General features: G+C 40.1%; 1 protein-coding gene across 1 annotated transcript in view; it reads right to left on the bottom strand.

Moving 5' to 3' along the window:
• The window catches only part of basp1 (brain abundant, membrane attached signal protein 1), a 36,484-nt gene extending 27,938 nt beyond the window's left edge, over positions 1–8,546 (bottom strand). The window contains exon 1 of the mRNA XM_017699217.2: positions 8,391–8,546. The gene's annotated coding sequence lies outside the window, so the exon portion shown is untranslated. The remainder of the gene's footprint in view (positions 1–8,390) is intronic.
• Positions 8,547–12,028: the final 3,482 nt, after the last annotated feature.

Raw genomic sequence — 12,028 nt, 5'->3', positions numbered from 1 at the left:
CTGTCCCTTTTAGCTGCTCATCTCAAATTAACAAATGCACACACAGAGCTCTGCTCGTTCGGCCTGTCTCTACCTGTCAGCACAACTCTCTTCCTCACTCTCTCCCTGTCTCTCTCACTCTTCTCTTTCTCTTTCTTTCTTCCACCTTCATACCTATATCTCTTCTATATATCTCCCTCCCAGTGTATTTCACTGATTCAGTGGTCAAATGGATCTCTAGTGTTACCCATCATACCAATGCGGTCAGTGAATTAAATGTTTAAATGCAACACATGCCCTGCGCCATCAACTCAAAAGTACTGACATCCCAAGTACATTAACTATGTGTCCATATGCACCTATATACATACCTTCTCCATTCGAAAGGCTGTTTTTACACACTCTGCAAACACAGACTGTCATTGTAATGGCTCCATACTAGACATGTATTGCACTGCTTAGGTGCAAATATTCTTAATTCAAGCCTCATGTAGTGCACTAGCTATGAAAAAGGAAGCCATTTTAGATTCAGCCATAAAGCTCCTCTGGAAGAGCCCTAGCCACCATTTTCAGGCACTGTGTGTGTGTGTGTGTATGTGTGTGTGTGTGTGTGTGTGTGTGTGTGTGTGTGTGTGTGTGTGTGTGTGTGTGTGTGTGTGTGTGTGTGTTTGACAAAGTCTAGGCCTTCCTTCTTATTATAGTCACATGACCATACAGGTGTGACCCAAATTTATCAAAGACATATCACAATTCTTGAAAGTATTTTCTTTCTGATGGACAAAAGTCTCACATTCCACTTTGATGGGCTCTGATTGAGCATTTCAGTTAAGTCAGAGGGTTCAAGTGGGTTTCAGGTCGGCTAAAGTTGCATAAACGCATTTGCCACAAAACCCAGAATCAACTTGAGTTCAACTCAGCCCAGTTTCAACCATGCAGAGTCAAATATGACCAAATATGGCACTGGGGATTTTACTGTTTTAGGCAGCAGTTATTTTTTAGATTGCATTTATTGGACTTCATAAGCCTCCTTCTCTCCTACTCAACAGTCCGACTTCAAACTCAGACTGCAAACTCAGTTTGGTGCGATGTAATTGTTAGTCTTTAGAATGTTGGCCTCCTTTAAGGCCTGACTATGTTTGTTCTATGTACCACATTATTTGTAAATGTAATGTAATGTTCTCCCCTTTTGGTGCATTTGTCAGTTATTTTCCTAAATGTTCTAAAGCAACCTCAAACATTTGAATGTTAGTTACTGGTGTTGTTGAAAGGACTTTTCATTAAAACTGTCATGATTTTGTAATTATGCTACACTATAGACTGTGCAAAAGTCAGAGATCATCTGTCAGCTATTTAATTTCTGGTCATAAGAGCTATTAAATAGAGATAGGAAACATGTACAGAACAGAGAAATGATATAGAAGCCTCAACAACTAAATATAATACCAAATGTGTGGCCACTCTTTGCCTTTATAACAGCTTAGACTCTTTTCTGGAGAGAAAAAAAAATACAGCAGGGATATTTTTCACATCTACAAAGTTCAGTCTTAGGAGTTGGTTGCATTTTCTGTTTCTCATGATCCAAGTAGTTCAAAACACTATAGTAGTTCAAAAATTCAATAATGTTGAGGTCTGGACTCGGGACAGCTTCCTTATTTCATTTGCAAAATGTTTTCAATTCCTTTTCTCAGACTTATAGTGTTGATTTGTCTTCATACAGTGGACAGAAACACCTAAGGATTTTTTAGATCTCAAGTAAGAGAGGAATTTGATTTTCTCCTCTCTCTCAAAGATAATACATTGGGACAATGTACAGTTTGAACAAGTTTATTCTTTTTCACAAAATCCAAAGACGTATCTTCTTGAGAAGTGACCACGCCACAGGAGCTTCTTCAGACATTTCTGAAGCACAGCATGCAAACTAGGTGACATTTCAAAGAGCAGAAAGTGGTCATACCATCTATTCAGAGCAAAAATATTACAACTATGATGCAATTAAAGACCCATAAGCTTCTGCCTCCACAGTGCTCAGTCTGTAGCCTACTGAGAGAGATCTATTTGTGTGCAAATTTCAGATTGTTATAAGAGGAATAAAGCCAGCAGGGTAACAACCTTATTCAGTGAGTTCTCTCATTAAAGACACTGAAGTATGTGTGTTTTTGTAGCCAGTGAATCAGTCTCACCTTTGTAGCCCTAATCAGGAATAGCCTCTCTGAGTTATTGCTCTCTTAAAAATAAAAACAAGAGTTCTGTGAATAGTAATGACAAAGAGGAACCACTTGTAGTTTCCTAAAGAATCTTTCAATGGAATGTTGCTTTATAGAACCACTTCTTATGAGTTTGAAGAACCTGAAAGAACCTCTACATAAATGTAAAGGTTCCATACCAACAGAGATGGTTAAATTAGCCAAATGTAACCTTATTTAATATCTAATAACTTACATGTTGTTGCTAGACTCTATTAATTGAACATGTCTGTAGTTTGTTGGGATGAACCCTCTGTTGAAGAACAAAGTTTAAAATGTGGCTACAGTGGCAATAAAATAGACTAATAACTCTCAAAAAAAAAAAAAAAAAAAAAAAAAAATATATATATATATATATATATATATATATATATATATATATATATATCACAGCTAAAGTTTAACACTAGCTTCATGTATTTTTGCTACCTAGTTAACCACTCTGTTAGCTGTTAACTCCATCACACCTCATTACCCTGAGCAACAACGTACAGTGTCATGTTTTCTTAAGTTGGATGTTGAGTTCTTAAATGCTAAAACATCCGTATTCTTAGTTTGACAGACAGCAGAACATAATATAACTACTGGTTTTGATAGTCTGTAGAGAAAACATTGCCTCAATATGAGGCTGGGGGTGCTCTCCTTCTACTGCACTGTCCACTGTTTGAGCCACTGCTGCCTGGCAATGTGCTGAAATCTCTGGTTCTACCACCAAGCCTGCCACTGTTAACAAATACAGTATCCACAGTTTACAGTATACATATAACTGTGTTTGACTGGTCAAACAAAGTCATATATGCTGTTTTTCATTGGTGAATGGAGTCGCATAAGATGCTTTTGATTGGTCAAACGAAGTCATGCAAGTCATGCTTTTGATTGATGAACAGAGCTATCTAAGATCAAGTTCAAATGAAGCATAGAAAATGTGCGTTGAATTAAAAAATATTTTAAAATGTAATGATGATTGTAACGAAGTCAATTTTTTGTCTTCACAAATGTATTCCAAAAAGAGCATAAAGTAACCACTTTTAAAACAACTTTTTAAAGTGCAATTTGTTCAAAATAATACTTAATTAAATGTAACAGAGTAAATGCAGCACGTTACTACCCACCTCTGTACACTTATCCAAGATTAAGTCAAGAACCGCTTAGGATTGTTAATGATTAAGAGTGTAACAGACAGCAAACGTATGGTAAAAGTGCAAAAGTCAGAGGTTGTCCATTGTTTATTTCATTTTTTTAGCTAAAAAGGCTATGATGTAGAAGTTATTTGTTTTTCTGGAGGAGATTAGATACAAGATAATTCACTTTCATAAGGTAAAAAAAGGAAAATCAGTAAAGAAGATGATTAAAAAATACAGAGAAATGGGACTCCTAACAACCATGCAAGACCTGGCAGACCACCAACACTGACACCATCAGAAAAACAGCTCTTAAAACTTTCTTCTCAGAGAAATAGGAGAAAATCAAGCCCCAGACTTACTCCAGATCTGAAAAAAATTCACAGGTCTTCCTGTCCATACTTCCACAGTGAGAAGACAACTCTGTGCTAGTGAGTCTGAAATAATGTACATCTGTCAAGAAGCTGTAACTGAGAAAAAAAGACCATTTGCATATTAAATAGATAAGGTCCCTTTTCTCAGAGCAATAGACTGACAACACCACAGTCCAGAGCTCAACTTCACTGAATGTGTTTGGTATTATGTTTAGACCAACCTTTGGAGGTGTGGAAAAATATCCCTGCAGATTTCTTTGATAAACTGATAGCAAGTGTCCGAAATAGAAGAGAACCTTTAATGATGGCAAAGGCCAGGCACTCTAATACTAAAATAAATACTTTCTGCTTTTTTTCCAGGAGCAGATGTACTTAAAGGCCATGTTAACTAGAAACTAAATACATACTAAATACATGAAGGATGGTCTCTGACTTTTGCACTGTAAATAGTAAATGTACATGCTTTTGTTTTGGTGTGTATCCAAAAGTCTTTGTCACTGCAGAAGACTGATTGAACTGTTGAAATCTACAGTGTGTCCTTGATACCATTACTGCACAGTTTCCTCATTACTACACACTGTCATGTGTGGTCTGATTTGCTCTAAGCAGAGTTTGTCGTGTTTAACCCTGACCTACTGCATTATAAATGACCACCATACATGTGACCAGGATGCAGACCTGCTGCTTTGGTCAGTGTGTGAAAGCTCGCTCTTATTCCTCAATGCAAGAGAGATCACATTCAAGATAAAGCTATCTGTAAATCCTCCAACTGCAGTCTGGCACAAACACTCAAACACCAGGCGCAGCAGGTATCTCTGGTTTACAGCATGGTCAGTCATTGAAGGTGTGGAGGTGGGGTAAGGACCTGAAAAGGACCACTCTTCCTAACAGGGGTCTAAGATTAACCTTTAAAATTGTGCTGCTGCATGAGTTGAGTTAATTTATAGGTGTGTAAAAATACACTCAGTTCGATTCAACTCACAATATTGAATTCACAATTCAGTATTTTTATGGTATTTTGAACTACATTTAAATTAAGAAAAAATGACGATAATCAGCTTAGCAACAACACTGCAGCTGTGAGGGAGGACAGGCACTGGACTACACTCTTAGTTTGTACTTATGTTTGTGCATAAACTCTTTTCTAAGTCCTTCCCACTAGTTAATTCTACTAAATTTGGGTGCTTAAGTCATATCTTAACTAGTACTACTAAACTGCACATCGCATGAACATGATGATAACCAGTCCATAAAGGTGTGCGACAACAGCTCTCTGTGGCTTTTTCCATGGTAAAAACATGCAGTATAGAAGTGAACGCGGTGTACAAGTTGAACTGAATAAAACTGAATACCCATCTGTTATCTTTCTTTAATTCTTTAATATTTCATTCCTTACAATGACTGAATATGCAGCTATTTCATACAACAGTTGCTAGCTAACCAACACCGTAGCATTTCATTAGATGTTTTACAGTAGCTGTTGAGTCTCACTGAACTGAAGCTGCGGGTGCCAACTTTGTGTAAGGGTGATGAATAGAGATGTCAGTAAAATGACAGCATTTAGCTTCAAGCTTACTTACCCAAACAGTCATTTTTTTAAGTCTTCTGTGTGTTCAATGTGGTTTCCATAGGGCCCCCCAACAATTACAGCCACTTAGGGGGCGGTGTAAGTGCTTAGTGACTGGGTTTGATTTAGTAATGCATAAACCTGAACTTAGTAAACATTTATATCATAACTAGCCAATGTCTGAACTTATGTACAACTGTGGCAACCAGCCCCCCAAGTGAATTTGTTGATTAGTGCTGACTGTTCAAATAATGAATTCGAATGTCCATTCTACACGATGCATTGTCACAAGTTTGCACTGTGAATACTTATTCATTTGTCTTACCTCTGTTATCTGTTGTTTAGAAAAGATTTGTTCTATTCAATGCAATACAACGTCCCATATTTACCTATTAAACAGTCTTACAGGGGCTGAGGCTTCAACAAAGAAGCAAAACATTTGTAAAATAGTTCTAACAACTCTTCAATTTAGGTTCTATCTTCTGCTCTGTATCAGTGATGGATGAATGGCTCGTGAGAGACTATAGAACCTTTAACGTCACACTGGTACCCATCTTCCTCCTCTGTCTCCGTTTGCGCATCTTTCCTGCGTTATCTCCCCAACAATGCGCGGAATTCGCCATTTTGCCTCCCAACTGTTGATCCGTCGCTCTGATTCGCCATTTCACATTCATCAACTGTTGCCGCGGCGCCGGCGCGCACACGCACACGCGCGCCTCTGCTAACTCAATAAGACGCTGCGTTATCAGGAACGTGATACGTGAGCTCGCGTTGGACACGAAAAACGACAACTTTTATTTTCTGTCGCGGGCTTTGCTTACGAAAGCCACGACCTGCACGGGCTTGTCGGCTTCCTATTCGGCAGCTTTCCTGCTCGATTTTCCCCGTTCCACCTTAAATGGTTCAGCAGTTGCATTCCGGCGCATGAGGCTGCATCATTTAAGGTGGAACGGGGACATTCGAACATGAAGCTGCCGAATAAGACGCTGACTTCAGCCTCGTGCCGATTTCGGTGTCTGGCCTCAGGAGCCAGTCCGGTCACTCTAGGAACTTGTCTCGGTTTAGTATTCCGCGCGCTACTCCCTCAGCGTGCAGGCTCAGTCGCGCGTGACTCACTCAGCCGGCGTTTCGTTGCGCCGCGAGCCGACAAATCATGAAGCGCTTAAAGGGAAACTCCGCAGATTTTCAAAGTTTCTGTAAAAGTAAATGGTTACGATGTAAACAGTCATTCAGGGCGGTTTGGTGTTAAATTGCACCCTGCTAGCGAAACTTACCGAGTCAGAATCGCTCACAGTAGTGGTGATGGGAACCAGACGGACTCCTCTGGCAGCTCCCTCACAGACAGTGGTTACATGAAATGGTTATAAATACGCTTACGTCTGGAACATCCAATTACGCTTGCTTTGAGAAGATTCTGGCTCTAAAACATTTTACAGACTATTTTTTTTTATTCATTCATGGTGGAGGGACACATTCAGGACGTTGTGAAGCAACGTAGTCCCCAAAGGAAACCTCCACTATTTGGCCACCATCAACACTGCACATAAAACTCGAAGACGTGTAGGTTGATGGTTGGTTCTGGAAAGTAAATAAAATGTCTATTTTTGTGCTATACAGACGGCGACCCCTGGTTCCCATTACCATCACTGTAAAGAAATATCTACAATGACACATATCATACCACTGACCTTTTTGTTTACAAGGATTCAATTTTAGGGAAATTTTGAAAACACTGGTGGAATTCCCCTTCAAATCATAAAGAACTCGTGCGCTTGGTCCATTGTTCAAACCGCGCCAGGCTCGTTCTTCAGAGCTCCACCAACTGTAGGCTGATAGACTGAGGTTTGCTTAAAGGATTTAATAGAGGGGTGTTTGTGAGGCCAATGATGCTCTGATGGCACTTATAGGTTTTTTTTAGCGCGCTTGGAGCGTCCACGCTGCTCTGGCAGACCGTCTGGCCGCTCGGCTCTTTGTCTGCAGCGCTTCTTCAAGAGCTTTAATGTAGGTCTATACTCAAACGGCAAGTCAACATCTGTAATACGCTAAAGCTGACCAATCTAAAAAAAAAAAACCCGTGAGCTGAAGTGACGGCCACGTAAATTAGGCGCCAATCTGCTGAGGAACAAAAAAAGTCCATCAATTCTCCATCCACACCCTGCACGCACTGCGCATGCGCTTCACTGAGACAAAGGATCGGGCAATTACTGATGAAATTAGACCCAAAAAAGAGTGATCACAAATGTACAACAAAAGACAGTCTACGCTCTGAAAGGTGTGCATAAAGGCGGTCGAAAGAAAGAATTAATGTTAATGGTTGTAAATGTTTTAGTTGCCAGATATATTTTTTTCCACAAATAAAAGACAGTGCGATAAGACAAAGCAAATGTGTTCATGCTATGCATTATTCATGCCTTTTTATATGCACGGTATTGTGCGTGCTAGTGCGCGCGCATGTGTGCGCGCGCCCGCCAGCGCGTGCTTGTGTGCCAGTTAGACGTAGCGCTGCAAAATGTGTCACACCTCCACACTAAGACAAAGGGGTGTGGTGGAGATGGACGTTTCTGCCAGGTTTTTTTTTGTATGTTTTTTGGGTGAACAATTAAAACGTCATCAGTTTTCAAAACAAAATGCATTCCTGTTTAGATGCATTAGAATTAGAAATGTCTGCTGAAACCAAAGAACTAGTTTAATTGTACAGAAGGCAACTACAGGTAAATAAGCTGCATATCAAATCAGCGTCAGTGACCAGACGCGTGCGGTAGTTTAAAGGATTAAAATGGTATGAATGGCGGCTGGAGCGCTCGATCTGAGAGACCGTGTCAGTCAGAGAGAGAGGCTGCGAGGCTGCACGGTACACGCCCCTCTCTCCGCTCTCAGCCTGGATTCCACAGTATTTCAACCCAAATTCGATTCGAAATCGTGTGCTATGATCAATACGCCCCATTCACCCACTGATTCACCACCACTGACAGAAAGTCTGCGATGTAACTCAGAACAGTATCAAAATGCTTTAACATGACAAAAAAACCTTCCAAAGAACGAGCTGTAAAAAGATAAAATAATGGGAATATTAAACGGGGGTTCTAACGGAGTGGACTGATCTTACCGTCGGCGGTGGTCTTTCTCTGGTGACCCTGTCTCGAGTATCTACTCGCTTTTTTGCTGCCTTTTTCCCTCGTGCGCGTGGCGGCGGATGGTGCTTATTCGGGCTGTCCAGTCTAAAGCTCGCGCTGCATTTCTCTTTCGCGCGCGCACACTCTCGCGCATGGAGGTGGGTGGGTAAAGGGGGGGGGGTGCGCTGTTCGGCCCGGGGGTGGATGGAGGGGGGAGGGGCGCGCGCTCCTGCCTCCAGCTGGGACAGGAGCATCTCACAGAGATCAAACATACCAGCAAATTTTCTTAATGCACACTTAGAGATAAATATAAAAACATGTTGTTCTTTTTTTAATATTCACTCAATGTAAATCATATGATTGAGCACTAAAATAAAACGAAGAACCACAGATGATATGGATGAGGCCAAACAGTTCTAGTTTATGTTATAGATTTTAAAAAGAGCGTTTTTACAGCGTTTAAACTGAAGCCCCAGTGTTGGCGACGCGTGCGCGCGCATCAGAAGCGCTCGCTCCATATACGGGATTCAGACCGCGCGTGCACGCGCAGCATCACCGATACTAAACTAGTCTCTTCCCGCCCCCTGGCCGGTTACCGATGGTGCTGCAGTAGTGAACTGAATGACCCTTTTCTTGGGGGGTGGGAGGGAGAACGGATAGGCAGAGAAAAGAGGGAAAGAGAAGGAGGGAGAGAACAAAGAGAAGGTGGTGCGATCTCGGAGTTAACATCAGCTTCCAATGCGAGAGGAAACCTGCCATTGCTAGCTGATGCAGTAACCCTTAAGAAGAGTAACCCAATCAAGTTACTTTTATTTTGTGCTATCATTACTCACGTGCAACCCAAAGATTTTACTATTTCAATATTAGAGAACAGACTGGGGTGATTCTCAATCGCCTGTTTATCAGTGGAGGTCTTTGGGGACAACAGAGAGAAACATTCTCTCACGCATGGACCTGGAGAAAAGAACAACTGCACTAGTGCAGCGCCGTTAAAGCGTCTGTGTGGAGTTGTGTATTCTCTTGTTATTCACAAAATTACCACTAGATGGAACCATAGCACCAGGCCTGTGTTCATCACGGCCAAACTGATTCAGATCTCTGGCTACTGTGTCCTGCAGTCAAGCACCTGCATCCAGATGTGTTGCACTGAGATTAATGCTAGGGAATGTTGAGGAGTCCGAGTTCAGCAGTTCAGATATGCACTAAGATTACAGCATCAGAGCTTACTGGATAAGTTTTTGCACTCAAAATGTATCTTCATTTACACAGTGGCTCACAAACACATTCAACTTATACATTAATTGTTTACTATGTAATGACAACTTCTCCAGCATCTGGTTGTTCTTACTTTCATTAGACTGAAGCACCTGCCTGAAAAGCAGTGTTGAAATAATCAGCAATGATTTATGTGGCCACGTCCTGGTTCTGGTGGTGATCAGATAATGAACAGTGGGCATATTAAGATCTACACTCTTACAAAATGGAGTTGATGCCATAGAAAAACCACCTTTGCTTTCCTAGAGATCCTTTTGGTAGAAGGTTCTTTCAAGCAGTTGTTCTTGTCCTTGGGGACCCAAAGACTTTTCAGATTTTTGCTCCAAAATAACTCACAGCACTTAGGGGCAAAGCAAAAATCACACTGGTTTGAGAACCACCGCTTTAAAGAAGCATTTTTGCATGAGTGTTAAGAAGTTTGAAGAACTTTCATATATATTAAAGGTTCTGTACCAAATGATATTTCCTAGAACCCTCAAAGCCAAGAACCATCTCTTTATTTGCAAAAGGGAATAGTCTTTTCTGTCGATGTAATGATGGACTGTATACTTATTATCTGCTGTTATCGTTTGCCGGAGGAGGATGGGTTGCCCTTTTGAGTCTTTAAGTCAAGGTTTCTTCCTCTTGCTCTTAGAAAGTTTTTTGTTGCCACTGTCACCACTGGCATGCTCATGGGGGCTTGGCCCCAGATTTTGGTGCTTAGTTTAAAAATGTGCATTTGTTCAATCTGCAGGCTTTGAATGTGCTGTCCCCATCATAAGTCACACTTGTATTTGCCCTACAGTGTCTTATTTCAGATTACAAGGAAAACAACTTGATGACAAGTTAATGACAAGTTAAAGATAGATAGCTGCAAATGAAACCACCTGCTCAGATTGGCCAAGTAAGAGTGGATATAAAGCACTAGTGAACACCCCTTTGATTGCCAAAATGAAAAATGAGATACCTTACAGCCTCACGGTCCTCGCAATTGTAGACTGCAGGGCAATGAGTGCAGCATTTTGGACTGGACTTTGATCTCCGCACCCTGGCTTTATGGTGAATGAGAGGGCACTTCAGCTTGATTCATTCCCATGTTTGTTGTTGACACCAAAATCTAGAAATGTGAAATATATGTTACTTTCTTTGAAAGGCATTCTTTGTTTGCCCATCTATATTTCTCCTGTTTCATTTATGTCATCAGAGGCATTTTGCTATGAATTTTAAGGAGCTCTTCAAGCTAAGTCTGCTGAAGCTTGCTTTTTGAAAAGTAGTGCACTACTGTTTAGCTACTTTCAAAGTGCGACTGTCAGAATGTTTGTGAATCTCCACCTGACACACCAAACAAGCCCAACTAACAGTGTGAACAAGACACTGCGTTTAATCCTGTGTCAGAAAGAAACACACAATTGAAAAGCTGCAAATGTACAAGAAGATCAGCAAAAAGTGTAACCAGCAATCAAACTTACACTCCTAAAGGCGTGATATCCAACAGAAATTAAGACTAAATGCAAAGTCAATCATTCCAGGTTTTTCCTAACAAAAATAACTGAAAACAAATCAAAGTGTTGTCTAATGTTGAAATAAAACTGCTCCAATTTAAACATTTCAGCAAGATTCACCGATCAGGCATAACATTATGACCACCTCCGTGTTTCTACACTCATTGCCCATTTTATCAGCTCCACTTACTATATAGGTGCATTTTGTAGTTCTACAATTACAGACTGTAGTCCATCTGTTTCTCTGCATACTGTGTTAGCCACCTTCACAGCCACCACAGAGACTTGTTAATCAATAACACCATTAGCACAATTTAATGAAGCACTGATTGGTCAAACCAGCAGTTGCTTTTTAACTACACATAATACTGGGCTTCCTCAAGGAGATGTTTGAAAATTGTTAAACAAACATACTAACATCCATAAAAATATTTATTTTATTGTATATACATATATATGTATATGTGTATATGTGTATATATATATATATATATATATATATATATATATATATATATATATATATATATATATATATATATAAAATCATTATTAATTCATATTCAATAAATTTGTTTATTCAAATATTAGCACTTCTCTCAGCAAATAAACACATACTATACACATAAATAGATTTTGAAAATGTGTGTAAATGTGTGCAAGACTTTACATTTATAAATCAATGATTTTCGATATGTTTAATCTGCAGCATCTTGCGAAAATGAAGTCGCTTCTCTTTGTCCTGATTCTCGTTCAAATTCTTCGACTCCACCTTAAATGGCACAGCAGTACAATCTGGCACCTAAGACATCATTTAAGGTCGAACAGGACAATTCAAACGAGAAGCTGGAGAATGAGAAGTGGCTTCAACCTTG

This window comes from Pygocentrus nattereri, chromosome 19 (genome assembly GCF_015220715.1).
Source record: "Pygocentrus nattereri isolate fPygNat1 chromosome 19, fPygNat1.pri, whole genome shotgun sequence".
Taxonomy (NCBI): Eukaryota; Metazoa; Chordata; class Actinopteri; order Characiformes; family Serrasalmidae; genus Pygocentrus; species Pygocentrus nattereri.
This window is presented reverse-complemented; position numbering and strand designations above follow the sequence as displayed.